Here is a 27,550-nt window from a genome sequence, read left to right on the forward strand (position 1 = left end):
TCTGATTCTTCAGTGAGGCTTCCTGGGGAATGGACCCAAGAGCAAGCCAGAGTTTGGGGGGGGGGGCGGAGGAGGGGGAGGGTTACCTTTGGGATCACGAGCCCTGGTATGAATACTGAGACCCTTTGGGTGGGCCACTCATCTCTGGGCCCTGGTTTCTATATTTTACTAATTAGTAATAAATAATTTGCCCAAAGACAAAGACAGCAGGGAATAGGAAAGTGAGACAAACTCAGGGAATTGACTTGGAAGCTAGCCCTTGGCCACAGCGCTGTGTTCACATGAGCTATGAGAAAGCATGTGGGACTCCTGGCTGGGCAACCTGGGTGAATTTTTGTATGGCATATGAGTAACACACGTTTCTATGTGTTCAGAACTGATAGTGAGATGACAGTATTGATGGTAATTTATGGCAAGAGGGAACTCTGAAATGTTGACTGACTCTTCTCACCTTCCTGCTGGTGGCTCGATGGGGGTAGGAACCAGAAGCTGTGACACAAGTCAGGTTGGGACTCCATGAATCTGAAGAAGTCCACCAGCTCCAGTCCTCTTTCCCTGGCCCTCAGCCATGCTGAAACTAGGTTTGTTTTTTTTTTAATTTAATTGTATTGTAAAGATGCTGTACAGAGGGGTTACAGTTACATGAGTAAAGTAATGAGTATATTTCTTGTCGAGAATTTTTACTCCCTCCTTTGTTGTTCTCCCACTATCCCTTCCCTCCCTCACCTCCCTTACTCCTCCTCCACCCCCTCCTCCAAGTTGTAAAGTTCATTTCCAATACAGTGTCATGTGAGTATCATTGTTGTAATGGGTCATCCTGTGTCCTTGCTTCAGCATTTTGTTATTCTCCTTCCCCTCCCCAAACGTATATGCAAGATGCAGGGTACCAATAGCAAGTACAGTGAAACAGGAGATATATATATACCATAGGGGGAAGAACATACAAATGAAACAAAACAATCACATTGTTGCTGAGGCTAGTTTTAAGAAGAGACCCAATGGTATGCAGTGAAAAGTCAAGGCTAAGCACTGGTTTCTCATGTCTTTAATCCTTTCTACTCAGGAGGCTGAGATATAAGGATCACATTTAGAAACCAGGCCAGGCAGGAAAGTCCATGAGACTCCTTTACCCAGTTAATCACCAAAAGTGAGAAGTGGAGCTGTGGCTCAAGTGGTAGAGTACAAGACTTGGGTGAAAACGCTAAGGTATAGTGCCTAGGCCCTGGATTCAAGCTCCAGTACCTGCCCAAATGAAATGTGAAGTTCTGAGGCTTATAATCTATAGCTACATTTAGATCTGGAGTTGGGGTTCTTTTTTAATCAATTGACTCAGTTCCCTGAATGTGACTTGGAGTTCAGGGCATGTTAAATTTTTCTTTCACCTTGAAAACCAGGTCTTATCCTTTTGGAACGAGAACTCATTATGATAATTATAGCAGGAGAGCTTTCAAAAGCTAGCTTGCTCTATTCTTTGGAGCGAGCTACCTTTTTCTCTGGTTAAAAGTATGGAGCAGTAGCTCCATACTTTCCCATTTAGTTCCAACAGCTGAGGCCTCATCCTTAATAACCCCACCCTCATTATAATTGGAAGATGGCTTGAACAGTAAGAACAAAGGAAAATGGACTCCAGCATGTTCGCAAGCTAGAAGAAAAGGAGGCTGCTTTTAAAGGAATGTAAAATGATTTATTGATCATTCACCATTATTCACAACAAACTAAACAATATACAGTTGGGTAACATTCTGATTACCATAAAGTTGTTTTTCTGGCTTTTGTGGAACCCAGTACTGAAAAGATTGAGCCTACATGTAAGGAATGCGTTGAGGTAAAGGAGAAGCATGCAAGTCAATAATTATAAAATTTAGTTCATGTAGGCCAGCAGGTCCTAAATAGTTGAAGTCTCTTACCAGCTGATTTACATTTTCAGGATCCAAGTCTTTAGATATCTCATGATCCATGAGCTTTCAGTATACTAAAAGCCGGCTCACTGCAGAAACTTAGTGAAAGGAAATCAAAATTTGTAGTTTTCTTATCTGGGTGGGGGAAGTTGTTGGTAGGAATAAATTGGTTCCTTTTAAGAAATTTTGCAAGCTAGGCACTGGTGGCTTATGCCCGCCTGTAATCCTAGCTACCCAGGAGGCTGCTTGAGATCTGAGGATGATGGTTCAAAGCCAACCTGGGCAGAAAAGTCCACAAAACTTATCTCCAATTAACCATCAGAAAGCCAGAAGTGGTGCCATGGCCTTAAGCAAAAGCAGCTCAGGGACAATTCCCAGGCCCTGAGTTCTGTGGCAGGAAGTAGGAGAACCTAAAATTTTCAGCTGGCCTGGCTAGCTTAACCTAGCATGGTCAAGGCTAGCCTGAGCTGCCTAGGGACTGCCTCAAAACAATGATAAATGACAAGAACCAAAACAAAGGCCAGGGATGCTACTCAGTGATACGTCATTTACCTATCATACACAAGGCCTGGGTCTGATGCCAGACACCTCAAAACAAACAAAATCACCAAAACAAAAATGTACCTCTGTAAGTATTTTATGTTTACATATACACAAATAATTCAAGATGGCATTTCAATGTAGAAGTTAAAGACAAGTTGTTCTGATCAAGTAGTGACCAAAAAAAATTGCCTGATATTTAAAAACAAACCATTCCTGGATACAGAGGAAATATTCCATGATAGCAAATATTTATTTCTGAGAAAGGAAACAACTACAGAAAGCCTTTTAATATATTTGTTCAAAGTAACCATTGCTATTGAGGGAAAAAAATCTCAACAATCCCCCCAGTACTACTTTTTCAAAACCAACACATCAAACTTGATTTTCATTAGAATGTAATTATTCTCACCATTAATTTAAAAACTAAGACTCATAGTGTTCACACACACACACACACACACATACACGCACGCACGCACGCACGCACGACTAAGACTCATAGTGTTCACACACACACACACACACACACACACACACACACACACATACACACACGCACGCACGCACGCACGCACCCAGAGTAGAGGTATGAGATGGAAGGCTTGGTTTACCATTCTGATGAATCCAGAGTTTAGACTCGAGAGCTTAAGGGGTACAACCTGCTCACCGCTTTGCATCAAGAATCACATCCGGCTCTCACTGGTGCAGTAGAAAGTAACGGCTCTAGTGGTGGCGTCAGAGTCCTGGAGCAGGCGTGTCTCCTCCCAGTGGCTATCAGTGGCAGATTTCTGACACCTGAGCCCCTGCAACAGATAGGTGGAGGAGGAAGTGGAAGGATGCATGCTGCAGACAATCCCAGCAGGCTCTGGGGCTGGAGGACAGGTGGAACCTGCACTGTGCTGTGGGTAATCCTCAGCCTGAATGAGGGAATGGTGGTGTTTGGGAAAGCAGCCTTCCAGTCACTGAGTGGTGTGATTTAGGAAGGAGCACTGGACTGGAGTCAGGCTAAAACCAGCCAGGCTAGTTTATGACCTCAGGAACATTTATCCTTTCGTTCCTTGGCTGTTACCTGCCACCCCTCCCCATTGTGGGGCTCAAATTCATAGGAGACAGAGAGGTCAAGGATGTACCAAGATGAGATGAGAGGGAAGGCGGAGAAGGGCGAATCTGGGCATTGATCATGTCTGCTATGGCTAGAGAGTAGACAGCATAAAATCCTAAAGTGCCGTCTCTGACCTTGCTCTTGTGCTGTTAATCCATGTTTTGGCACTTGAATTGTCAGAGTCTCCACTCTGTCTGAGCTGGGTTGAGGCTAAGTGATCAGAATCCTGTCTTTTCTAGAAGACAGCCACTTAAGTTTGCAGACCAGGGGACAGTTGGACAGTGGACCATCCCCGTGTCTGAGAAAAGCTTGGGCTCTAGCAGCCACTGGCATGGTTGTGCCATGGAAATTCTACTAATTTCTATTTTAGGTGAAGGATTCAGTCTTCTATTGATGACATTCCCTTCCACATTAGTGGTGACTTCTCATGTAGCACTTCCTTAGCGTTTCCCTCACTGCTGGTCCTCTGCCATTTGCTTGTAAATTTGCTCCTAACTTGTAATCCTAGACTCTTTCCTTAAACCAGAAGACTTTCTGTTTAACAGTAACAAAACATCAGTGTTCTCAATCCAAAACAAAGAGATGCTCAAGACTTTCTATTTGATAACAAAAATAATACATATTGAGTACCTATATATGTCAGTTAAGCCACAAGCTATCTCCAGCCAGTAAAGTTGATAATCCTTCACCCTTGTATATAAGAAAAGCAGTTTATGGGCTGGGAAGGTGGCTCAGTGGTAGAGTGCTTGCCTTGCATGCATGAGGCCCTGGGTTTGATTCTTCAATGCCACATAAACAGAAAAAGCTGGAAGTGGCACTGTGGTTCAAGTGGTAGAGCGCTAGCCTTGAGCTGAAGAGCTGAGGGACAGCACCCAGGCCCAGAGTTCAGGCCTCACAACTGACAAAAACAAACAAACAAAAAAACAGCTTAAAAGGGTTTATTAATTTCCCCAAGGCCTTCCTCTACAAGAGGGAGACCAGGATTTGAATTCTTGTCACTGTGACTCCAAAGGCCTTTCCTTACTCCTATGAAATTATAAGATAGTATGCATGTTTGGTTTAGTCTGTATATCTTTGGTTGCATGTAATTGATCATTTCTGATTTTGTATGTTAGAATTATCTCTCCTTGTTGGAAAGTAAGGTTTGAACTCAGAGCCTTGCATTTGCTAAGCAGGTATTCTACTCTAGCTCTTTTTCCTCTCATTTTTCAAATTGGGTCTCATTTTTTGCTCAAGCCAGCCTGGACTGTGAGAGTCCTATTCACACTTCTTACATTATTGAGATGGCAGGTTGTGTCATCATGTCCAGCATTTTTCTTGGCCTGAGATGAAGTCTTGTAAGTTTTTTTTTGCCCAGTTTGGACTTGAATCACAATCCTCCTGATCTCTGCCTCTTGTGCAGCTAGAATTGCAGGCATTAGCCATCTTTTTGTTTTTGATTGGGCAAACTGAGGTTTGTCATGGGTATTTTTGGGGGGGTCAAAGGTCACCTTTATTTTCTTGTAACCAGGGACATCACAGTCTCATTTTCATCTATTCCTAACAGGCCACATTTGCAGGTTTTAAAAGTTGTTGAAGGAAATTTCTTTTGTGACTTATGTAGACTTGTATAATTAGTCCTTGGCATCTGGTGTTTTTCCCACTGGGTTGGAGAGCACCTCCTTACATGGCTGATCACATAGTGAGCGATCTGCTGCAAGGAGGGATCCCCCACCTCCAGCCCTCTTCCAGATCAGAGGTGAGTGAGATTCTGCCAAACCCCACACTGCACCTTTGGACAATTTACCCAGTGCTCAGGAGGGATGTGGTGCCAGGCTCAGAGCACGCTCCTTCGGCCTGCTCCTGTCTGCTGTAGAAGAGGTATGTTCTGTCCGTCCTTGGTTTACACGGGAGGAAGCTGTCCCACAGAGAGGTTTTCTCCCTGCCTGCCATTGCACCAGTGCGGGCAGTGCCAGCATGGGGTTCACGGCTGCACTCCATGGCACCCCCATCGCCTCACCTCTGAAGGGTGGAGGCGTAAGGGATGGGGGAGCAAAGGGATGGGACATCATGAGAGAAGGGGTGGGGGTGCCACCGTGCTAGGCCTTAGCAGGTGGGGGAGGGGATGTGAGGAAGGTGGGTCTCTGACAAAGGCCAACTAAGCAAGGGCTGTAGAATGGGGCGATTCTCGCAGCCAACCGCAGACGGGCAGGGCGCAGGGATCTCTCAAAAGACTGGCCAGGGACAGTGTCATGATGCTGTTTCCCAGCCATCTCTGTGCCTTCACTTACTGGGTTCACACCTGCTCCGGCAATGGACCTTACCATCACACACCCCTGCATTCCAGACACAAACCCATGGCTCAGCTGTCATTGATTGAGAAAGACAGCCCCCTTACCACCTCTCCTGGTAAATGGCAGGCATGCTCTGGCTGGGTGTGCAGCACGGCAAGGGGGTGGCTTCTGCCCCAAAAGAAGAAGGGGAGCCATCAAGGACATGGGGCTCTGCAGCTATTCAGATGACTGGGCAGAAGGCTGCACCAGCCCAGGGCAGAGCACCAAGGATAGACTCAGCAAGCCCTGATGTTTGCTGAGGGGCAGGAAGTAGGGAGGGAAAAGCAGGATTCTGAGGATAGCTCAGCCCTGCCATTTACTGACCGTGTCATCCGAGCTGCACTCCAGTGTGTGCTGACATCAGGAGACCTTTCCCACTTCCAGAATTGCTGAAGGGAAGGAAGAGCAGCCCCAACCCCGTGGCCTTGTCATTCCTTGCAGGAACACCTGCAGCAGTTGCCATGGCAACGCCCTGCTCTTCTAGCCAGCCTAACTGACAGTTAACTGTGGTGGGCGTGGTCAGCCTTGAGGACCAGAGTGCTGCAAGGAAGGGCGAATGCTGACGCGTGGGGGCCTCCTGTGCTGTGGAGCCCTTCAACGATTGTTCCAGGCTCTGTGCTGGTGGGATGTCTGGGAGGGTGGGAGACAGGGAGTGGGGTTCAGACAGCCCTCCGCTTTCCGTGGGCACTGTTCCCACAACCCTTTGGTGTGCAGAGAGACTAGGCTCAGAAATAGGAGAAGGGTTGTTCTTATTCCTGTTTGTAAATACACAGAACAGCTTCTGAGGTGCAGTTCTCAGCCTTGGATTTACAAAACAATCACCCACATCGTAGAGGGCCAGAAGGGGAGGAGTCAAGGAACAAGTACAGGTCACACAGAGCTGGGAGCCTTGTCCCTGCCAGTCCCTTCCTGCTCCTCTCCTCCCCAACGCCCGACAGGACCCCAGCTTATTCAAGTAATACTTGCACGGCCAGCTCTTGTCTCTAGGGTAAAAGCTCATCCTGATGCAACTTTCTGTGAAGTATTCAAGTGTTTTACTTCTGCTGGAAAAGGAAGGCTCCAGCCTTTATGTTCAATGTGGAGTTTGGTTCGCATCTCAGCACCATGTCATAGATAATGATTGTGTGGTCTGGTAAATGGTGGCCAAGCAAAGGGACCATGCTGTGATGGTGGCTTTGAAGAGACCAGGGCTGTGAGGAGAAAGGGTCTGATCAGGCAGCATGCGGCTGCATTTCTGCAGCTTCTCTCCTGTCCCCTACTTCAGCTTCCTCCTACGTGCACTGTGGTTCTGCAATCTGCGTCCTACGGGCATGGAGTGGCATGGAGTTACCTGGTGGGTCCCAGAGCCCAGGCTGATGAAAACTGGGCATGGTTCTGGGAACTGTGGAGATGCATGCCATGCAGCTTTGCCCTCAGATAGCTTACAAAAGTCAGGGGAGACACCCAGATGGTCATTAGAGGAAAGTTCTTATACCAGGAATTCACTGCCCCTCCCCCCCAGATTTATATGAATGGGCTTCAGAGTGTTCAAGAAATCCATAAAATCGCACACCAAATTATTCAGTGTCTACATGGGAAGGGGGTGTCCCATATCTTTCTCTAGATCTTCGAAACTCCTGAAAAGTTAACAGCCACAGAGTACAGATGGTTTGGAGGTAACAGAAAGTAACAGAAATTACGCTGGGTGAGTTTCCTGTGGCTAGGAAGTTTCACTGTGCCTAGGAAAGCAGCCGCAGCACAGGGGACTTGAACCCCACCGCACAGTCCAGCTTAGCCTTTACTGTGACCTGAACATTGGCGTCCCCCAAATTGCACATGTAAAGAGCTGAAGTCTGTGGGAGGTGAGTAGGTTATTCAGGTGGACTCTGTATAAACGTCAAGAGCTGAAGTCTGTGGGAGGTGAGTAGGTTATTCAGGTGGACTCTGTATAAACGTCAAGAGCTGAAGTCTGTGGGAGGTGAGTAGGTTATTCAGGTGGACTCTGTATAAACAGGGTCCGCACCCTTATAAGAGGAGGCCGGGCTGGTTGACCTAGGCCTTCATGAGGACACGCACTGACGGCGTCGTGAATGAGAGTGGACCCTTGCTAAACACTGAATGTATTGCTGTCTCCATCTTGGGCTTCATAGCCTCCTAAACTACAAGCAGTAAATTCCTTTGTACATAACTCACTTTGTCTCAGCATTTTATTAGAGTGGCCAGAAGAGACAAAGGCAGCCTTCCACACAATCAGAAGGAACACAGAAACAAGCTTTGGGAAGCCAGACTTGGCCCTCGGTGTGGAATGCTGTGCCCTGTTCCAGCGAGAAAGGCTCATCTCCCACTGGCCTCTGCAAAGAGACCTTGGACAGGAGGGGCAGCGACTCCACACAGCGGCTGTTCATGGCAGCTATACAATGACATCTTTCTCAGCTTCACAGCTCTCCCACAGAGAACAGCCCTCTCTTAGCTGGTCTGTCTCAGTCCAGTGAAACAAAACTGCTCAGAGGGTAACGTGGGGGGGGCAGGAAATTGTTGCTTTTTATGCCTGTCAAGCGTCTAGTGAGGTTCAGAATAAAACTCGCTACTGTGAAAGAGAGGATGAAATAAAAGGAGCTTTTATTACCATGGGCTCTGCCTTGTTCAAGATGCTTACCTTTCCATTGTGAAACATAAACCTTCTGTGTGTCTTGGCACTGAGCGAAGCCAGTGATGAGTTGCTGGTGATTTCCTCTCCTAGACCATCTGGGCTGCCCAGCCGTCTCTGTAGGAATGCTTACACGGTGGAAAGGGAGCAAGGAAATGGCTGAAAGTTTTCAACAGGCAGTTTTATGCATGTGCGGCAATTACTTCTGCAGCAAGAAGGAGGAAGATTTACTATGTCTGTGTCTAGAAATGCCAAGCCCTGCGAATATTGCACTGTAAAATCCAGCGTCCAGAAAGAATACAGGCCTGGCGGAAGAGGGACGCCCTGCTTTCTGGAACCCTGGCAAGATACCATCTGCTCATCGATTCAGAAGAGAGGTGACCCCTACCCTAGCTCCCAGGGGAGGTGAAACAGAGCCAGGGTAGGGCCGATGTGGGGCGGGGGTGGGGGGGAGGTGCCTCTTGGCTACAAACGTACACTAAACATACATCTAATCCATTAGATGCCAACCAGAATCTCTTTCACTCTCTGTAAATTCTTCATATTCTCTGTCTGGCTCCTCACTCATCAAGCCTTCTATAAGCTCAGTGTCTTTGAAAGGAATTCAGTCCCCTCAGAAATGTAAAGGAAGGGTTTATAGATTCCCTACTAGGCACCAGCCAAGCTTTTAGGGTTTGACACATGTATTTTCCTCTAGGACTGATATGAATTTTGAGAGGTAGAGATTTTTATACCAGGGCTACAGATGTCGTTCTAGTGCTAAAGTGTCTGCCTACAAAGCCCAAGGCTCTGAGTTCAAATCCCACAGATTTCTATCCCAAGTTACAGAGGGAAAGGGGAGAATGAAATATGAAATACTTTCCCAAGGAATTCAGCCAGTTAAAAGACAATGCTCAAAGCTTGGTGTTTGTTGTTGTTAGTATTTACCCTCTTATAAATTTATTTATGTTTCAGCAGCAAATTGATGAAGTCTTAGCACACTGCCATTGCCTTGGGAATGACCGCTTCCCTCACCCTTAGTCTGGGGAGGCCTGGCGCCAGTGCCTTCCGTGCTGCTGGCTTCACACTCAGCGCAGGTGCTTCTGTTACCCTGAGCCCGCCCACCTCCCCCTTGCCAAGCACTGCCCAGTGAGATGAGGACTCGGTTCTGTTGTCTAGGGACCATCTCAGCTTAGGTTCCTCAGAGTTCAGTGGCGACAGGGAGAAGGAAGCCAGACAGCCTTTCTGGAGGAGATGAATGCCAGTAAGAAGGTAACACCTTGGCCAGGTGTATGTACCATACCTGGAATCCTGGCTTACTTGAGGGGCAGAGATTGGGAGGATTGTGGTTCCAGGACAGGTGGGACAAAAAAGTCCTTCAGACGCCATCGCAGCAGGAAAAGCTGGGTGTCATGGCATTGTCTTGTCACTCTAGCAAGCATAAATAGGGGATTTCCATCCAAGCAAAAGAGCAAGACTCTACCTCAAAAGACAGCCAGAGTGAAAAGGAATATCAGTAGCATACCTATCTCCAAGAACAAAGCCCTGAACTAAAACCCCAGGACAGGAGGAGGGAAGAAGGAAGGTGGAGGAGAAGAGAAAGAAGCGGCAGAAAAAAAGAAGAAGGAGGAGGCTGTAACACCCACAATCTCCCAAGTGTTGAAATCAGCTCACAGGTGAATGAACAGAGGAGGGTAGTGAGGAGGCGAGAGAACACTGGCAAGTGCTTAGGAGAGCAAAGGATCAGCCGAGGCCGCACAGAGCAGGCTGTGCAGACCCACTGGGAAGAGCATAGAGACAGCCACAGATCCATCAGGAGGGAGACGACTTCTCAAGGCCATGCCTGAGTCTGAGCAGAAGGACTCTGGTTAGCTGTGGCCTCCTATTTCCTGATGGATATCCACTCTTGGTCATGCCTCTGTTAGACACTACAGATTCAGAGGCCCACGAAAGTTCCTTGACTCTATAGTAGAGTAGAAAGGCCATGAACAAATGTTTGAATGTCAAGGCAGGCTACACCTGTAATTCTAGTCACTCAGGAGGCAGAGATCTGGAGGATCTTGGTTTGAGACCAGCCCACATGGCAATAGACTTATGGCCCAGTCACTGGCTCCAGTTCAATAGACTTCATCTCCAGAATAATCCCTATAAAGCCAGGTTGAAATCGCAAGTGCCAGCCTAGCAAGTACAAAGCTCTGAAGTTAAACGCCAGTACTACCAAATAAAATAAAATATACGGAGTCAAAGACAAGTCTGAACGTATGGTGCTCTCAAGGAGAGCCTGGAAGGCTCAAGCTTATTCTGTGGCCTGGCTTTACGGACCTCTTCCCTCCCACCTCTGCATTGACCTCATCCTGCATGGGTGCCCGATTGCTTCTCCTGCCCCCAGCAAACTAGGCTGTGCATCTAGACACCCTCTCCCTGAACAAACAAGGGGGTGCATCTAGATGCCCTTTCCCTAAACAAAATAAAATAGGCAGAAAGGACTAACTACCTTGTGGCCCGGTTGCTGGCTCCAGGGACTGAGATCTGTAAAACTGCAAGTCTCTTTTCTTTCCAAATGGGCACCAAGTATTCTCTTGGGGTCAGTGGGCCAGGTCTGGTCTCTGAGAGGCCTGATGGTATCATATCACGTGTCAAGGATGTGGGCAGAGGAGCTACAGTTCACCTTGGTGGCTCAAATAGGCCCCTGCCCATGCAGCAGTTACGAGATGCTATCAGACATGTCTTGTGGAAATGTACTCATTACCTTACTTATGTAATGAAACCCCTCTGTCCATTGCCTTGACAATAAAAATAAGTTAATTAAAAAAAGAAAAGGCTTGTGTTTTAGTATATAACCAAGAACAATGGGTGCACATCAGATAATTTTCTATTTATTGTGATAACCATCATATATGCTGAAAATTATATGTGTGCAATAAAGAATAATAAATACCCTTTAAAAAATTCACCTCTCAGTCCAAGTATTACCATTCTTCACCCCTCTGCTGTGTGGGACATGGTGAGATGCTCCCTTTATGAGGAGCAGGCCCTCAGCTGACAGGAATGGCTGCTGCCTTGATCTTGGACTTCAAAGCTTCCCAACCATGTCCACAGGTGAAATGTTAAGTAAGTAAATGTAAGTTACATTGACTCCAGCTCTGGTGACTTTGAGGGTCAGAGGATGCTAGCTCCAGAATGAGGAAGGTCTGGGTCCACCTCTTGTTCACAGTGGAGACAAAGAGCTTGTTGCACAGAGAAGTGGATCGCCACACAGGGTAAGTGCAAGTGAACTGAATTCATTCCCCTACACACCCAGAGTGACACAAATCCAGCTAGAGCTCTGGCCAGAACCTCTAGAAGTCACATCAAAGAAACAGAACCTCAGACTACCAGTGCCTACGCATCCCTGGAGAGGAGGAAAGGAAAGCGATCCTGCCCACCAAAACCACATTCTCTCCGCCGAGGTCCCCGATGAGCAGCCCTGGCCACTTCACTCCAAGTCCAGCTGAGACTTGAGGAGAGACTGGTGAAACTCAGGCCATCTGTCAACTTCTTTGTTGAGGCGGGGAATTTCACCAGCTGTCTCTGTAACTAGAGACAGACTAGAGAGTATCCACTATATCATTTTTCAGACTTGGAATAAACCAAAATCAAAATATGCCAACTTCCAAGCAGAGTCACTAGCCCAGTCCGATGCTTTAAAATAATCATTACAATGGAATGAAGATTTGGAACACTAGCTGGTGCCAGCATGCCAACACTGGCATGGTTTGCTTCACAGCACTTCAGCTCCAACCAGGCTCCAGTGCCAGCACTGAATGCTGTGACCTGTACCAAGAACTGCTGGCCTCAAGAGCCCTGCATTTCCAAGCTCCTAAAATCTTAATGACAACACACATTAGTACAGCACTTTGAGTTTATAAAAAAGAGTTTACAGACATTAGCTCATTTAATTTACTGCTCACAACATCCCTGTAACTTACAACTTCACCATAAAGATAGATCTTTATTTTCTTTAGAAGAATGCCAGGATTTAGGGAGAGAGGTGGATTTTTTCCAAGGTCATGTAGGTGCCCGGGTGGGCACAGAGATTCTTGCATTTGGGTCTTCTCCCTCTGGGCGTTTCCACCAAGTGGCTATAACTAAAAACAGGAAGCCTAATTTCAGAGCCTACACTCTGTATGGGATTGACACGGTTCTCAAATCTTAACCTGGTTCAGCTTCTCTACATGTCTACTCTGGTAGATGCTAATTCTGGTGGATGTTAATACTAATTGATTTGATTGCTTGTAATTGTGAACACTTGCTCTCAGAAGATCCTATTGCTTTGTTGAATAGTTTGAGTGTTTGAACATTGAATCAGGATCCACTTGGACCTGGTCCTCCTTCAGAATGCTGTTCTTCCATGACCACCTTGAAGGTGTCTAGCTTCTTCTTGCATGACCCTTTTCAGTAAAACCGTGAGCCCGCCCGCCCCTATCTGGCTGGTGCTGGCTTTTGCATGCCCACAGTGTGTTTCTGAGGTGAATCCAGGAGCATCTGCATCCCTGAGCATCTCGGCTAGCAATCTGGCCAACCATTAACTGCTGGTTGATTCTTTTTTCCAGGCACTGATGTGGAGCTAACTGGGTTGGAGTGCCTGAATTGCTGTCTATTCCACACTGGGAAACCTTCGTTCACTTTTCTTTCCTGAAGTAGCTCTTAAATCCCTGGTGTTTTCTCTCAACCACTCGTGTCTCTTGACTCGCCTCCTGTGGGTCTCGTTCCAGCTCTCTGTCCTGCTGGCCTTGGTGTGGGCAGAGACCATTGCCATTGAAGGGAGAAGTCTTTGCAGCTGTATCCTCCCTGCATACACCGTGTACCCCGAATGGCCTATGGCAGGAGGCGTTGGTCTTCTCATGACAGTGCCCTGTGAGCCTCCTTGTCACAGCTAATGTGGGCAGCTGTGGTTAAGGAAGAATGCGGCTCCAGATGCTCCCACAGAGGCTGCCAAAGGTTGTGGCCCTTTCACTTGCCTCCATGTTGTTGACCCTCCACTCTGGTGCTCTGTCCCCCTGGCAGTGACAGTCTGTCTTGGGCTGTCAGCAGAAGGTTTATTCTGGAAGGATCTGGGCATCATGGCATTGACCTGTCTACATGGGAGGTGGCTTTCGGCTGCTCGCTCAGTGTCCCCAAGTCCCTGTGCATTTCCCTATGGGCCTACTTGTGCTCTGAAGCCCTAGGAAAGGTCTAGAATTTCTTTCTCAAGAGAGAGGGACAGTGAAACAAAGCTTTCCTCCTCAGATAAAAGTTTGGATGTTTCTGCAAGTCCACACAGGGAGACCTGAACACCAAGGGTTACCTGACTAACTTGCCTGAAGCTTGAAGGCTTGTAAGAAGAGGTAGTGAGCCTCAAACCTGGACCTTTTGGCTCTTGTTCTGTCCCCTGTACCAAGCACATGGCCTCTGAGCTCCCACACTCCTTATTCTCCTGCCTGTGTAAAGGACATAGATTCCACTTGCCTTTCATAGACAATGGCAGAGTCTGCCCTAGGCTGAACGCAGTCTCTGGGGCCCCTCTACCAATGCCTAGTGACCAAACAGACCCTCCCATGCCTATGTCTAGCTCTAGATACACAAAGGAACCCTGGGACAGGGTAGGACACAGCAGGAAGGCGTCAAGGAGCTTGTGAGGTTTGGGGCAAACTACACTCTCTCACGTGGTTTGATGCAAGCAAGAAACCACCCCAGCCACACAATAAAACATTCATTTCAGGTGGGTATGGTTGTGGACATCTGTAATCAGAGGTGGGGGATGGTGATTTTGAGGCCAGCCTGGACTGTGGATGAGATCCTGTCTCAAACAAAACATAACATGCAATGCCAAGTATATCATCTGAGCCTAGGAATAGCATTGATGGAAGCAAAAGTTTGGGGTCTAATATAGATCAAGCAGTGGATCTTCCCTTCATCATGCTACCTATTAATCAGACCCTCGATAAGGAAATTTTCTTGGCTGTGAATTTAGATAAAGACAGAAACTTCAAATCTCTAGTCTGCAGGCTCAGTCTTTTCAATTTTCTAGTGTTTCTGTATACTTCTCACTCATTAATTGTGATAAGGCCACATCTTTTATACTTTGAGTCTGTTTGAAGAATCTGGGGTTGGATGTGAGCTAAGGCCTCAGACACTGGCCCCCTGTGGAGATACAGGGATTTGGCTTGCCTTTAATACCAAAGGCTTAATGGGGAAGGTTTCCTTCTGGCTATGTGCTAGACTCAAGGACACAGATCAGATGTCTTAGCCTTGTGCCTGTACTGTCTAGTTCCAAAGCTCAGACAAGTCTCTACCACAGAAAGTTCTGGTGGCACTGCAGCCCCCCTGAGCCCTCATCTGAACACATCTTTCTTCCTGGACTTCACCCAGATGCTTCAATGGCCCCCTTTTTTGACCAGGCCCCCCCTCTTCCTGACAGTTTATGTAGACCCCACACCAACTCATCTCAGCTTACCCCCACCCTTAGCTACAGAGGCCCACCAGAGTCCCTGGTGATTGCCTGCCTCCCAACAGGTTAGACTTACAGAGGCAAGGCTGGTGTGACCACCCTTGGGTTCCTACAGCCTTGTTCCAGTCCTAGGCACACCAACAAGTCAAGCAGTCCTGCTTGCACTCACAACTGAAGAGTTGAGGCAAATTTGCAGCTGCTTCCTTACTGTCCCCAGTGAGTCTCCTCTCATCCAAGCTGCTTCCAAGGGATCCAGTGAGCAGGTCTGATAGTCTCTGCCTCCCTCCTGACCTCAGCACAGAGCTGGGACTCCTTGTAAAAATCTCCCAAGTTTTTCCTGGTCCTAGCCTGATGTCTTCTATGTCAATGCAACAAGAATCCAAGGAAATGATTGGTTTGCTTCTAATTTATTCATGAAGCAATGTAATAATTATTCCTCTCATCATTGGTGGCAAGCACATAGCTTGCATGGGAGTGGATAAGAGAGGACAAGCCTACAAGCTGTCCGTGACGAGCAGAAAGAAGCAATTTCCTTAATACAGTGCCTCTAAGGAATCGTCTTCCTCTAGGCGAGGGGGTAGGGGAACCTAGGATGCCTTCTAGCTTGGCGTCTCTGAGCAGAACAGCTTCCCAGCCCCTCTTCTACATCCTACCCATCATCCTCTGCTCCAGTTCCCTTGGATTGGGAGCTGGCTGCTTGTACACCTTTCTTTCCTGGAGATGGCTTCCTTCTCTTCAATGCAAACCACCACTCCATCACCACCACTACCTCTCCCCTTCAGAGCCACACAGAACAGTTGCTCTCCTAGGCTTCAGGCACTGGATGCATCTCACAGAGAGTCCCTAACCTATTCCTAAACAGCCATGGGGAGCCTCCCACAGGCAGACCATCACCCTGGAGGAACTGCTGTGCCATTGGTAGCTAACACTCCTGGCCATGCTGATCTGAGTCACAGTTGTCCACAGTGAGAGCCAAGTCTCAGCTGGAACTCTGGTGCCAAGACTAACATATAACAAATATGTCATCTACTATATATTAGTAGGAGGAGATTCCTTCACACACACGTCTATCTGTGCATATTCACTCTAATGCCATATGTGTGATCCTAAACCTTCCTAGGTTCTTTAGACTGCATAATAAAAAAAAAGATCACAGGCCTCAGAGGAAAATAGAGATGAAAGCAGGCCATTCAAAGACCAGAATGCTGATAATAGCAATTAATAATGAGAATACTAGCAGAGTCATACATAAAACTAAGTAGTATCTGTGACCAACAGCACAAGCAGTCTACTTGTTGCCAGGTGCTGATGATGTAGTGTAGAGACTATTCTATAGATCAGTTTGTTTCCTCTGTGAAACCAGTATTCAAATGTTATTTGGGCAAGGTACCCAGAGCTCATGCCTGTAATCCTAGCCACTCAGGAAGTTGAGATCTGAGGATCAGTTTGAAACCAGTCTGGATAGAAAAGTCAGTGACACTTATCTCTAACCAACAAAACGCCAGAAGTGGAGGTGTGGCTCAAGTAGTACAGCACCAGCCTTGAGTTAAAAAGTCAAGCAGGAGTGCAAGGCCCTCAGTCTCCAGTACACACACAGACACAGATACACACACAGACACACACACACATACACACACGCATACACACACACGCACACACACACATACACATGCATATACAACTTAGTAAGGGCAGGATGAATATTTAGACATCTTTTTCTCAACAGCTAATGATAAAAACTATTAGCAAAGAAAGCAAGAAAATAGTTCTAAACTTCCAATATTTTCTTTGTTCTCAGCTGGATGTTGACTTAGACGTAACAGAAAGATGCTGTGAAGATATTCAGACAGTGGGGAAGAGTTTTCAATCCCCCCCTCCCTCACCCTCTTCAGAGACAGAGTTTGAGAGGAAAAAGACAGGAAGCTTTTATGACCATCATCCTGGGAATAGCCCTCCAGAGAATGGGCTGCAGCCGCCTGAATAAACTTGTACTTAGAGTTTTTAGCAAAGCTGGGCAAGATGACTAGCACAGGAAGGGTGCCAATCAGCAGGGCTGGCAGATGTCTATTCACAATGGTAGGTGGCCAGTGAAGCGTTCCCTCAAATATTTGCCTGTCAGCCATGTGAAGGCAGCGTTTTTAGCTCTTCAATAGGTTTTCCCTTTGTGGCAGCAGCAGCTAAGCACTCCCTACACCAGGGGCCGGCATCCTTTTGGGTTGTAACGGGGAAGAGTTTGACGCTGAGAACTACACGTGTCTCTTCCCAAATGTGACATTCCATTTGCTGCCCCCACACTTGTGCTGCTAGGCAAGGCCAAATGTGCCGGCACCAGGTAGGCTAGTTGCTCTTAATTGCCCTCTGGCCTCTGGGTCCCCTGACTTTTATGCATTTGCAGACGTATGAGAGCTGGCTTGCTGAGGGTGAGTACCTCTGGCAAGAACACATCTCAGCATGTTCTGAACCCCCACACCCGGTTGGAGAGGGTCACACTCAGTGATGACAGGTGATTGTGAATTTATTCTCTGACATGAATGCAGCGATTGCAAATGCCACAGTCTCACATACCATATTTAAATATGTTCACGACGTCAGAGTCAATGGGAACTTGAATTCTGATCGCTCACTGTGATTTCTCTTTCCAAGGGAGGAAGGGACCCACGCAGGCATTGGACCATCTGCTGGGGATGTGTAGTGCCTGGCATCGGGGATGTTTGGCTTGGATCCTTTGCTGGCATTCTCAGCTCCTTTCTTTTTGGAGGAAGGCATATAATGTGACAAAGCAATCAGTGGTTTTGAGTTTGAATGTTTTCACTTGGCCTGATGCAGTAATGACTCCTACTGTGAAAAAATTTAGTTTTGTCTATACTTGACAGCATAGTATTCTATATAAAATATCTTGGTTCTATCTCAAAACAAGTATTGAGATTGCAAGTTTAGTTTGAGAGGCTATTTGAAATGATTTAAAACACACAGCATTATCTCTGGCCCCTAGAATGTATCAGCAGTAGATTAAGAGAAAAGAGCCCCAATCCGGAAAGAATTGAGTGGGAAGGCTGAGGCTGGGGGAAGACTTGACTACCTGTGTGAGCTTAGCTGCTCTGGGCTGCACATCCTGGTGGACCACAAACCTCTCTGAGCCTGCTCTCCTCATCTATAAAATGGGACCATGTTTGCTACCAAGACTAAGTAAGTGTGGGGGGGGTGAGAGAGAAAAAGAGAGAGAGAAAGAGAGAGAGAGAGAGAGTACTCAGAGCTCAGAGAAAGCTGAGAGTGATTTAGAAGAAACCTCCTGATCACAGTAGAGCTTTAGCCAACTCAAAATTATAAGGCCTATAGAGGAAGAGGAGAGGAAAAAGGGAGAGAAAGGGAGAGGAGAGGAGAGACACCCAGGGATATGATCCATATAAAAAACAACCTAGAGACTTAGTTGTACCAAAATAAATAATTGGCAAAAAAAATCAAGTCATCTCTGCATGATTACACAAAATATTATCTCATACTTTTGGAATACTTTCTAAATGATTGTGTGTACAGTTCTCTAGAAAATTCTCAGGTTTTCTTCATACTATTGAGACAAAATTGGCCCCTTTTAAGGGCCAGTTAAGACCTTGAATAATTAATGGCAATTAAGATCTGAGGAATTCCTTGACAAATATTTTCAAGATTGATACATATTTATATTACCATTTAATGCTTAAAAGAACCATATTTAGTAAGAGTACAAAACTGAATGCACTTGACAAATAGCTTCACTTATTTTCTGGATTTCTCATGACTGCTTTCAGATCATAGTTGAGCAAAGGTAGCAGAAACTTCCTACCTTGTTCCATCACCTAAGGTCAGACAAGATTCCTACTGAATTTACCTTTGATGGTTGGAGACATTTTTAAATTTAAAATAATAATGAAACTACATCTCTTTATGTTTATCAAATGCTTTTCTGTACAAAATTTTATAGAATCCTGAACAAAACTCTGTGGGGGAAGATATCAATTTCATTTGCAGATGAGGAACCTGCAAGCTATAGAGAATAACACAATCTTCCATTTGTTGTTTGAAGCCTCCATGGGAAAATTGCAAGGCTGGGATCACTGACACTGGAAGGTACAGTTATCCAAAGGCCTGTCTCAGTCTCATAGTTAACTAAGAGGCGGGCTATTGGCTGGAAACTCTGTGAAGGCTGCTGATCAAAGCATTCATATATAGCCTTTCCATGGGCTACTTGAGCTTCCTCACAACATGGTGGCTGAGTTCCAAGAGCAAGTTCCTAAAAGGAACTAGTCAGAAGTCTTATCAGCTTTATGCTCCATGGAAGTCAGAGGGCATCACTTGTACCAGAGTTAAACACCTGTCCGCAGTCCTGGGCAGGAAACTCAGAGTTCATTCTCTGTGGGAGGAATATCAAAGTCACTTTAGAGGAAGAGTAGGTACAGTGAAGATGCTATGGTGACTATATTTGTAAAAACACAGCCTGTTTCCACCTTTTATGTAGTCTATGGAAGAAAGTGAACCTGCCTTGCTGATTTCTAGGGACTACTTTAGGATAAAAAGTGTAGCCATGGTCCATGATCTACTTCTTGCCTCCTGTTCTCAGGTGAAGAACTGGTAGAAAAGGAGGAGACTCCGGCTATGAAGAAAGCAAGTGGCAATCATTGCAGCAGGATCTTTTGGTCTCGAAAGTATCTTATTCTTTCCTGATTCCATGAAGGAACTGAGGTTTTCAGTACAGTGTACACATGTGTGCACATATATCATTGATGATTAAAAGTGAAACACAGGCAGAAAGTAAAAAAAAAGTAATTCACATTAAAATTATTATGTTCAATTCATATTTAAACCAGGATAGTTGGGTAATCTCTGAGCTTCCTGTACAAGAGGCAAAAAGGGCCAGAAATATTTGTAAATAGGAGGGTCTCATATGCTCCTCATACTTCCCTTTCTCCATTGTCTCTAGATCTTCAGACAGAAGACTATCCCTAGGTTTCTGTTGTTTTTTTAAAACTTACTCTTTTAAAATAATGACAATGGGTCCCGTTTTAGTGACATTTCAGAGGAAATAAAGCAAAGTGTAGAGCGATTCTGTTTTGCTTGGGTCATTGTCAGTGTGTGGTAGAAGCCTCCCAGTGGGAGGAGAATGGTAATTATTGTCCTTTATTGTCTTGCAGCTGCCCCAGACACTTGAGTGGAAACCTTTGCCACCCCTCAAGAACAAACAAAAATCAGCAGAAAAATTAAGATGGGAAAAAATAAGTTTGTCATCTCAAAGGCAAATGGGAGAAAAGAATGACTACTCTTTCAAGAACAAGGTAAATTCTTTAGGCTGACTTCTTTGTTTCCCACTGAGTTTACTAAAGTGTCTTAATTATCCTTTTTTTCTTCCTCTAAGCATCTAAATTCTCTTTATTATTTGAGCAAGTCCACAACCACACAAAAGTGATACAGCCATGTGAAATTAGCCATGAAATGAGTGCTGCTCGAATATTGATTATTGCCTTTATCTCCTTCATTTCTGCATTTATTTTTATTATTGAAGTCATAAAGGTCTTCAGGGTTCACCCTGGGGTCTGAATGGAGAGGGCGTCCAGGAAGCCCAGGTTCATGATCAGGTGTGTGACCAGGCATCATACATGATTCCCTGCTTGTTATCACTCTGCCAGGCTGTTGCTGAGGATACGTGAGGGAACAGTGGGAAGCCACAGTACAGGTCTTGGAGCAGAGTAAAATTTCTCATGGCTGCTAACCACTGCTGTTTCTACTAGGTAAGTCGGATTACATCAACTTTCTGCTTTAAAATATTCGATTTAAAGGAGAAGTCAGATAATGCTAAGTCAAAGCCCATCTTGCAAAGGATGGGATAGGGTCACGGGAGAGGGGTAGATGAATGAAGAGGAAGGAGGGGAGAGAGTGCAGCCAAGAATTCAATGTATACCATAAAACTGAGAAAAATAAGGGAAAGGGTGGGTTGAAAGGGATGGGTGAGAATGTTGAAAGGGGTGATAGTGATCAAGATTGTACTCATAAACTGCTTTGTTGAATGGTAACCCCTTTTCATGACTACTTAAAGATAAATTTAAAAAAATAAAAGTATTCCACAGACCTCTTTCTAAGCGTTGCATGTAACCAGACCAGACCCTACTTACCTGCCCTGGACCTTCCTTGGGCTTCTCCCTCCAGCCTCACATAACTTCTTTCAGATTCTAGAAAGTTCTAGGTTCTTTTCCTTTCTAAAAGAGAATGGCTATGCTTCTTTTCCTGCCTGAACTTTTCTTCCCTTCCCTGGCTTTCTACCTACCTGCTTTCCATCCTGTCGTCCCAGCTTCTTAGAAAATCATTTCTGCGTAAACTTGTAAGTTGCAGGGTTTCATTTGGCCACAGCTGCAACTAAAGGACGTTGTCCTTTTTCTCAGGGAATGGCATTTTCATGGCTGTGTTTGGGGACAGAATGGACTTAGGCCCACCGGCCACTTGGTCTGGGGAAAGCCAGTGCTCTTGTTTGTAGTCGTTCTTAGCAAACAATCAAGTCTGGCATAGGCAGGGGTCATCTCCATCTGTTGCTGAAGAAGAGGCCAGAAACAACGTGTTTGCACCATTGGGGAAGTAGATTAGGAGGTAGTATGAGACTGAGGCGGGTAGGATGTCTAGACCAGGTGTCTAGGACCATGTTGCACTTATGTAACAAAATGTCAGGAACTGGGTGGTTGTAAAAGAAATTTACTTCTTGCTGTTCTGGAGCTACAAAATCTGATTAGGTTGCTAAAGGAACCAGTGTTCAATATAAGCTCTCCTTTTGGCCTACATGGATGGTGCCTTCTAGAGAATTCCTCCATGGTAGGAGGCATGGGGCTTCCTTCAGTAATCTCATTTATGACATTTCCAGCTCCATGCCCTGGTTGCTTCCCAAAGCTCCCACCTGTTATTACCATCAACATAGGATTCTGAGGGGCTGCATACCTTTAGGCCATCACACTGGAGTTGACAAATTATGGTTGGTTTTCCAAATCCAGATGCCCGGTTTGTGACAAAGTGTCATTGCTGCACAACCACACTCATCATTCATTCTGCCACAATGGCACAACTTGCCAACCACTGGCCTGAGCCCCTGTGCTCTAATGGGGCTGTCACATTGGGGCACATTTGTGGGGGGTCTGTGGGATACGGATAACATTGATGGAACTATGGCTATACGAAGAGGAAGGCAGGCACATCTGCTCTCTGGACCCCACATGGTGGCTGGGGGTTGGTCTCCCTGGCCTTCAGGCCTCTGTTAGGAAGCCCACAGAGGCAGAACAGGGCTGCTGGATAACTGACTACCTAGACAGGTACCTTGGCTCTTGCATCTATGGGTCATGAATACCATGGGTGGGCCTTCTCTCTTTAACGTACTTATATTTCTAGAACCTGAAGTGATAGAAAGGGACTATAAAGATTTTTGAAAAAAGAGTTTCCTCTCTTTTAGCATGAGAGAATAAAGAACTGAGGCCTCAGACCACAGTGTTCTAATAGGCCCTGTCCCTCTTGCTATACCTCCAACTGCCCTGCTCTCAACTCATCCACCCCTGTCTCTTACCCACCTGATTTATCACTCCTTCATCAATAGAGAGGGGTGAGAAAGGCTCATGATCAATGTGTCATCTGCTTCTCCCAGGCTAACCAAAGGAGCTAGTCTAACCATCCGATCCTTAGCTTGAGGATGTCACCTTAAGAACTGGATTGCGTGAGAACTCCCAGTGGAGGAATCCTTTATGACTGTACTTTATGCTGACAACAGCTCTAAATTAGAGGGTGCAGCTGACTGGAATGAGCTTAATTCTCCATACAAATGTGGGCTCTCAGAAAAGAAATCGCTTTTATTCAGGTCTAAAATCTATTTTATCTCCCCTAATTAGGAGAATATGTAAAGCAAGAGGGGGGAATGCTGTTCAATTTGCCATAAAAAGCAAACCCAGTAGTTTATAAGATCATACTTCCCAAACAAGCCCTGGCCCATTAAAGGAGATCATACATAATTCAGGACTCACTTGTTACCGTGTGTATCATGCAAATTCCTTCAAATTACATTTGGAAAAAATGAAGTTCATCTTCCAACTTTAAATAGACTATTTAAAAAGGGGGTAGATAGAAAAGACATAAAGAAGCAAATGATTTTAGTAGCTTGAGTTCCATGTAGGATGAGAGATGTTGAATGAAAGACTGAGAAGTGGAGATAAAGTCAAAGGCAACTCCATGGCCTTCTGTCTGCTCTGTGGAAAAATTCAGCTCCCAGGTTGGACAGGAGAATCCTTCTGTTCTGGGCACCCGTTCTTCCTGGGATCATCTGAATAATGGCCTTTTTTAGAGGTTCTCTTTGAAAGTTTAGAGGTATGTGTGTTTGTGTGTGTGTGTGTGAGAGAAAGAGAGAGAGAGAGAGAGAGACAGACAGACAGACAGACAGACAGACAGATGCTATAACAAAAGTATCATAGACTTTGGGACTTATAAATGATAGAAATGTATTTCTCATGGTTCGAGAGGCTATAAATATGACCAAAGTCCAGTCTGGTAGAGTTGTGGTCCTCTTCTAGGTTTTTAACTTATCGTTGACTTATTGTTTCTTCACATGGTGAAGAAGAGACAATAGAGCTCTTTGGGGTTTCTCCAGTGAGGACACTAACCCTGTCATACGGCTCCACCCTCATGACCTCATCACCTCCCAAAGCCTCACCTCCTCGGTCACACGAAGGGTTAATGGAGATCGGGCTATGATGGACATATGAAGTTAGGAGATGTGCATATTTATATGCATGGTAAGGGTGAGAAGGTAGGATTTTCTCACAATCCTTTGAGAGTTTGTTCAAGCCCTGTATAAAACTTCTCTGACAAGTTAGAGGCTGTTCCTTTCCAACCCTTCCTTTATAGTCTTAACAAATGCTTTTTCAAAAGGAAAAATTTTCTCCAGGAAAAAGAAAAAACTATTGTTTCATTCACAGTTGTGAAAGTAATTGATGCATATTAAAAAAAATTGGGCCACACTTTTTTTTTTTTACCAAAAAAGTCAAGAATCACTAGCCATATTTGTTTCTCACCTGTTCAGATCCTTAATTGCCAGAGAAATCAACAGCTGCTTGTTGGAGCCTTCAGCCATTTTCCCAAGAAAGGCTAATCTCAATGTCTCAACTTCTCTCTCAAAGCTCCTGGGCATGCATATGCTGTGGTCCACCCAAATGATCCCATGATGACTTTTTCTTATACAAGAGGCCCCGTTATGCAACTTGACAACTTTGCTATGGCTGGTTCACCTATTTGGTAGCCTCTTCCCACTCTAGCACTCAGTTTCCATCTCTTTAAGCCAATTCTTGAAGGAAGCATTATTATCATCATCATCATCATCATCATCATCATCATCATCATCATCATCATCATCCAATAGTTGTACAAAGGAGTTTGAATTCAATATGTCAAATTATGAGTAAAATGCACCTTGATCGATGTCACCCCTTGTTATTCTTCACCATCCATCCCTTCAAGTTCCTGATTGCATTTTCACATATGTATATTGATTGTATTGGTCCAGTCTTCCTGTCTTCAGCCATCTGTCCCCACTGGAGAATCCTCCCCTGAGACAAACCATGTTTTAGCCTCCTGATATTTATCTTGTAAACTGTTATTATTATAGTATGGGACTCCACCCTTGTATGTTCTATACTTCACTCAGGTTGATTGTGTTCATATGCATATGGCCCTGTATGTGTTTTCTGGATCTCACCCCAACCCACCCCAAATATGCTGAATGGGTTTCCCTCCTTCGTCTCTGAAGCCTCAAGTGAGTATGTACCAAGGGAGACTAAGAGGCGTCTTCTGCCTCCTCTGGTTCCGCTGCCACGCTGTGAGCCTCTCCCGGGCAGGACAGTGAAGCTTTTCCTCTTTGATATCAGCCTGAGGACTTGTGCATGTCATGGGCCTTGAAATCTGTGACCTGATGGACCAGCCACACTAATACTTCAATGTTTTGTCATTGTATAGCACCAGATGCATTGCATTTCTTTAGAAAAGGTTGCTACCTTTTTCTTGTAACTTGTTATTTCTTATTGTTGATATATTATGTTTCAATAACTTGGAAAATATAGCAAACTATAGTCTGCTTTATGACAAATCTATAACTGCACCACTCAGAGAACTAGACAGTTACCTGTCAGTGCTTTGTGTGCATGGATGTGTGTGTGTGTATGTGTGTGTGTATGTGTGTGTGTGTGTGTGTGTGTGTAGTTTATATCGTCCTTTAAAAAAAAAGTTTCATGAAGAAGTCCTTTTTCTTCCCAGTGCCCAGTGCCTGGGATCAAACCCAGGGCCTTGCACATGCTGGGTAAGTGTTCTTCCACTGAGCTATACCCCAGCCTCCAGGAGCTCCTATTAAATCTTCCACAGAGCTGCAGATCTTTTAAAAATAAACTTCACTTTTTAGAGTAATTTTGGTTTCACAGCAAGATCCAGAGATCGAGCAGGCAGCTCTTATGTAACTGTGTCTGCGTGCTCTCGCCGCCCTGCCCCCGTCAGCACTCCACCAGAGTGGTGTACTTGTGATAATCGATAGCTCTGTATAGACAGATTCCAGTCATAATCCATCATTTACATTAGCCTCACCTTTGATGCTATGTATTTTATGGGTTTGAGGATTGTGTAATGACATATCCACCATTATGGGATCATGACAAATAACTCTGCCTAAAAATCTACTGCTCCCCCAAATATTTTACCTAGTCATGTCTCTCTCTTGTCTAACCCAAGGTAATCACTTTTTACAGCCTCTATAGTTTTATCCTTTTATCCTTTTCTAGATATCAAGTAGTTGGTATCTGTGCTGGTTAAGCTTGATTGTCAATTGGATTGCATTGAGAAATGTGAAGATTGGTTTACAGCACTCCTCTGTGTATGTCTGCGAGGGCCTTTCCAGTTCATGAGAGCTCTGACCCAATAGGTGAATTAATCCCTCAATGGTCTTTTAATATGATGTCATTATTGGGAAGTGATGAGAAGTAGGAAATGGGGTGCAGTTGCAGGAAGTAAGTGACTGAGAACATATCCTTGGGGGCTATAGCTTTCCCTGGTCTCTTCCTGTATTCCCTTTCCCCCTGCTTCCTGTAAACCATAAAATAAAGAATCTTCTACTGCCAAGTAGTTTTTCCCAAGCCCATGAGGTCAAGAAACTATGGGCTAAACTTTACCAAACCATCAGCTAAGCCAAATCCTTCCTCCCTTAACGTTGTTTATCAGATAATTTGTCACAGATACAAAAGTCCGACTAGTACAGTGTAATTTAGATGACTTCCTTCACTCAAGAATATAAATTTAAAGTTTTCCTATGAGTTTGTGACTTAATAGCTTATTTCCTTTTAGTGCTTAATAATATCCCATTGTCTAGAAGTGCTACATTTTATTTATACATTTATCCATTGAAGAATATGGTGATGGGTTCTAAGTTTTAGCAATTATGGATAAAGCTGTTATAAACATCATGTCAGAGTTTTTCATTAATTTGGGTGAATTTCAAGTTTTTCTGGCTTTCTGATATTAATATTATTTGCCTCATAGTTACAACTTAAAGAAGAAAATAACTCATGCTGTCCATATGTGATGTTTGTGATCTTCCAAAACAAATCCATGTGTATCTCATGAAGTAGATAGCAAGAAGAAATAATAGAGGCTTAGAGAGTAATGGAGACACAGAGCTAAGGTGAAGGAGAGATGGCCAGTCCAGTGTTTTACTCTAAATGCAATGAGAACCATTTCATCGAAGGTGCTTCTCAGGCTGGAGGGCACAGGAGGAAAGAAGCAGTGTGGTGCAGTTTTCCTTCAGACAAGCTCAAAGAAGAAGTCAGACTTTAGCTTGATATTAGAAATGACTCGTAAGGAAGCTAGGAAGGTCCTTAGAAGAGATTCTCAAAAAATTTAAAATGTGGGGATGGGAAGGTGGCTCAGTGGTAGAGCGCTTGCCTTGCATGCATGAGGCCCTGAATTCGATTCCTCAGCACCACATAAACAGAAAAAAAAGCCGGAAGTGGTGCTATGGCTCAAGTGGTAGAGTGCTAGCCTTGAGCTGAAGAGCTGAGGGACAATGTCCAGGCCTAGAGTTCAGGCCCCATGACCAGACCAAAAAAAAAAATTTAAATGTGCTGTAGGTGTAGATTAGTGGTAGATCCCATGTCTAGATAGCATGAGACCTTGAGTTGAAACCAAAGTATCACAAAAACTTTAAAAATGTATATACCGAAATCTAAAGAAATCTTCCACTGTGCTGAGATTATATATCAGATTCTGTACCAGAGCTGTGAATCCAGAGATTTATGGATAGAGTCAGCATTCACTGGAATACAGTGGAGTCTTTGAAATCCTGCCTCCAGTATAAACAATTTTGAGGGTAATCTTTTATATCTACTTGGACTACTACAGTCAGCTGTGCCCACTATCAAACACAATAAAAAATACATTTCAAAAAACAAGACAGAAACTACACCCACATCAATATTCCAGAATTTTCTTCTTGCTCTCCAGTGATTCGTGGAGCCCACACAGTGACTTGGAGCCCACGGGTCTAGAGATGAAGAAGATACAGCTGCCAGTTCAGAGCCCAGTGTGGGAAGGGAGGAG

Source organism: Dipodomys ordii, unplaced genomic scaffold (assembly GCF_000151885.1).
Source record: "Dipodomys ordii isolate 6190 unplaced genomic scaffold, Dord_2.0 Scaffold20, whole genome shotgun sequence".
NCBI lineage: Eukaryota > Metazoa > Chordata > Mammalia > Rodentia > Heteromyidae > Dipodomys > Dipodomys ordii.